We start from the raw sequence: 4,239 nt of genomic DNA, 5'->3' as shown, positions 1-4,239 counted from the left end.
TGCAGCAGTGTGATTAAGGGGTACAGAGTGACAGGTGAGCAGAGGGCAGAAGAGGAAGCTGGATTCGATGGGGCCTTGTGGGCAAGGGGAGGACTTGGTATGAAAGATGTGATAAAAAGACTTGAACAGACAGGCTCCTCCTGTCAATGGCAGAGGCAAGAGGCCGAATAAGGAAGCCACTGCAACATACCAGGTAAGAGCAGATGGCTTAGACCAGAGTGAGATAGCCAGGGAGGTGTGAAACATGGTTGGATATTGGATGTGTTTTAAAGGCAGAGCTAATGGGATAGCTGATGATAGATCATATGTAGGTAACAGAAAAGGGAGGGAAAGACAACTCTAAGGTATTTGTCTTGAGCACTTGGAAGGATGATTTACCATCAACTGGGTTTGGAGGTTGAAGGTGGGGGGGAGACCACAAGTTTGGTTTGGGACAAGTCTGGATGTCAGCTGAAATGTCAAGCAGAGAAGAGTTGGCCATTGGACATATGCATATGAAGTTTGGGACAGAGATCCAGGCTGGAAATAGACACCTGGGAGTTTATCATTATATAAAGAGGGTGAAGCTAATGAGTGGTGTAGAAATGCGGTCATTCCTTTGTGATGAAACTGGGGCTCAAAAGGTTAAAAAACTCGCCCAAAGCCACAGCAAAGTTCAGTGGTAGGACCAGTAGCAGAAATAGGATTCAAATTCAGGCAACCCGGCCACAGAGCCCACACCCCGGCTGGGTTAAGATTAAGAGTTTATCCATGAAAAACGCTGGTAAGTGTCTGGCACGTAGTAAACGCTACATGTACAATGGGCCCTCACATTTCACGAAAGCACAGCCTCATTCCTTGAGGTCTTTCTCCCTCTCTCCTAAATATCGCTTCTTCACTTGCCTTCCACCTAAGTCGGAGCTTAGAGCTCATCGCAGGAATGTCTGCCCTTCCATTCTGCGCTATAATAACCTCGACATTAAAACCTATTAAATCACAACGCTACACAAGGGCGTCTCTTTATTTTGCCATCCAATGTCTCCTGCCTTACAACTTTCCCCATTAAAGACCCTCCTACGAATACAGAACATCCCCGATTCACACACTGTGCTCTGCCCCACAACTCCTTATTCGGGCGCCTACCCCTGCTAAAGGGCATCCTCCCTCCCGATTCCCACAGCCGGGTCAGCTGCCCACCGCAGCCCACTCTCCCGCAGAGGACCCCTCCCCCCCAGGACCGCCGCCCCGGCCCGTGCACCCGCCACTCCCGCCGCCTCTCACCTTCTCCACAGACACCCCTCCTCGCGAGCGGTTCAACTGCCGAAGCTCCAGCCCCGCCCCAGGCTCCGGCCTTCCCGCTCCTGATCGGGCCTAGCAAACTCCCAGCCAAGCTCCCATTAGCCAAAGCAGATGCCCGTCACTCTGCCCCAGAGGAGAACCCGCCCTCCAAAGCTTGCAATTGGCCAACTTGGAAGAGGCAGTCCGTAAAGGGTCGCCACCCCAATCGTTAATGGTTAACAATGCTGCCAGTCATACAAGAGGGCTGCTCCTCGGAGTGGGAGTGATATAATCCCGGAAGTAGCTCGTTGACCCCGCCCACCACCCCCTGCAGCAGGGTGGGTCACGCCCACATAGAGGGGCGGGGCGACTAGAGAGTCGGTGTACATGCGCACTGTAGGGTCTTGGCTGCGGGTCTGGAAGCTGCCGGAAAGTTCTAAACATAAAGACAGGTTGGGGTTTATCTTCGCTAGTGCGTTACGAGGCTGCAGAAAGCACTTTGCAGGCCTTGGCTTACTTAAAGTTCAAAACAACCTTGCAGAGTAGGCATTATTTTTCCAGTAAGGAAAACGGCTCAGAGAGGTGTAGCCACTAGGTGGGAACCACACAGCTGTGAACCACCCCTACTTTAAGCCAATGAGTCATTAACAACGGATCCAGTTTAAAGAATTGAATGGGTGGGCCCTCTTTACGAAAAAGGAAAGCAAAAACACAAACAAATTTGGATATGAACGTGAAAATTAGACAACGAAATAATAACAAATTACATACTTAAAAAGGCTAACATTTCAAAATCCCAAAAGGTAACGTAATGCTTTTATTAATTTGCTGCCCGATGCGCCTCTGTGATGTTTCCTATATTTGGGGCTACATATACATTTCATAACACTCTTATCTACAGAGAGAAGAAAAATGTAAATTATCTTTCCCCTGGCATGGCTGATGACAATTTTTTTATTTGTTATAATTTAGAACAAGTTTCAGCTTCACAAGTCAGTAATGTTATCTAAATTTTGTGGAAATTTGGGGAAATTATCATGAAGTTTTATTCATATGTTTTTTCAAACTATACGTTTTGGAAAATGTTCCCACAGACTAATTTCTAGCTCAGTGCTTTCAATTCTTGACACCTTCATTATACAGATGCTTCTAGAGGCAGCTACTAAAACAGTGGTCCTCAATCTTTTTGGCACTAGAGACCTGTTTCATGAAGGACAATTTTTCATAGACAGAGGGGGAAGGGACAGGGGCAGATAGTTATGGGATGATTCAAGTGGATTACATCTCCATTTCAGATCATCAGGCATTAGATTCTTATAAGGAGCACCCAACCTAGATCCCTTGCATGTGAAGTTTATAGTAGGGTTCATGTTCCTGTGAGAATCTAATGCTGCCTTATATGACAGGAGGCAGAGCTCAGGTAGTGATACAAGTGATAGCAAGTGGCCATAAATGCAGATAAAGCTTTGCTTACTTGGCCTGCCACCCTCCTGCTGTTAGGCCCAGTTTATAACAGGCATGGACCAGTACCACTTTGCACCACAAGGATTAGGGACTGCAGCACTAAAAGACACATTCAGTGGCCAGACATGGTGGCTCATGCCTGTAATCCCAGCACTTTGGTAAGCCAAGGCAGGAGGATCACTTAAAGCCAGAAATTAGAGACCAGCTTGGCCAACACAGCAAGACTCCATCTCTACAAAAGAGGAAAAATTAGCTTAAAAAAATGGTGCACACCTGTAGTCCCAGCTACAAAGGAGGCTGAGGCATCAGAGGCTGCAGTGAGCTATGATCCAGCCCTGAGTGACAGAGCAAGACCCTGTCTTGAAAAAAAAAAAAAAGAAGAAGAAGTCCAGGCTCAGTGGCTCATGACCTGTAATCACAGCACTCTGAGAACCCGAGGCAGGTGGATAACCTGACTGAGCTCAGAAATTTGAGACCAGCCTGAACAAGAGTGAGATCCCATCTCTACTAAAAATAGTATAACTAGCCAGGCATTGTGGGCACCTGTAGTTCCAGCTACTTGGGAGGCTGAGACAATAGGCTCCCTCTAGCCCAGGAGTTTGAGGTTGCTGTAAGCTATGACACCACACCACTATATGACACCCAGGGCATATAGTGAGACTATGTCTCAAAACAAAACATAAAGACACAGAAGACTGTTATGGCCTTGCATCTAGTGAGTTAGCACCTTGGACAGTAAGATCATTCCTACACCAGGACAACTAATTAGGTAGCTTAAGTGTACCTGGAAGTGTCTGTGATCCACATAAAAACATACCTTAAAACCCAATTTAAATGTAACCTCAACACATTTTCCCCTCAGCTAAATCCCACAAATGCCTAAGGCTTCTCTAACAGCACCCATGGCAAAGGCAAGTGCAACAATGGGGAACCAGGAATGGAAAAAGAGAATGTTCTTAACCCATTGCATTTTAAATATCTTCCTTTTGCAAATTGTACAAGAACATCAGACTACAGGAACATATTGCTAGGGCACCTCTAAGGGCCTAAGAAGGCTCTGTGCAAACCAGGAGCCCTGAAACTTGCATGAGCTTAACTATATCCTGAACACAATCATCATGCATTTATTGGGTGTTTGTTGTTTGCCAGAGAATCCCATCCCTGAAACATAATCTCCAGTCTTGAAGTGCTACCAACGGGGTTGCGGAGCCCCTTTCCCTTTCTATGTATGAGTTTTCTCACTTGCAAACTGGGTATTGCTAAAAAGCTAACATTTAGGGGTTTTTTGAGGCCCAGATATAAAGTTCAAAAAAAGTCCCAATAAAAAACTTGGGCTTTGGGCGGTGCCTGTGGCTCAAAGGAGTGGGGTGCCAGCCCCATATGCCGGAGGTGGCGGGTTCAAACCCATCCCTGGCCAAAAACTGCAAAAAAAAAAAAGAACTTGGGCTTTGCAATCAGAAGGATGCAGATTCGAATTCCAAGGCTTCCCCTCACCAGCTGTGGGACCTCCCACAAGTC

The 4,239-nt window shown here is 46.7% G+C and overlaps 1 protein-coding gene across 1 annotated transcript in view; it reads right to left on the bottom strand.

Annotated features, from left to right (window-relative positions):
• CCDC61 (coiled-coil domain containing 61) overlaps nt 1-1,304 on the bottom strand; it is a 20,079-nt gene extending 18,775 nt beyond the window's left edge. The window contains exon 1 of the mRNA XM_012811170.2: nt 1,261-1,304. The gene's annotated coding sequence lies outside the window, so the exon portion shown is untranslated. The remainder of the gene's footprint in view (nt 1-1,260) is intronic.
• Nucleotides 1,305-4,239: the final 2,935 nt, after the last annotated feature.

Source organism: Otolemur garnettii, unplaced genomic scaffold, assembly GCF_000181295.1.
Source record: "Otolemur garnettii isolate 467f Iridium unplaced genomic scaffold, OtoGar3 scaffold00152, whole genome shotgun sequence".
In the NCBI taxonomy this organism is placed as follows: Eukaryota; Metazoa; Chordata; class Mammalia; order Primates; family Galagidae; genus Otolemur; species Otolemur garnettii.
This window is presented reverse-complemented; position numbering and strand designations above follow the sequence as displayed.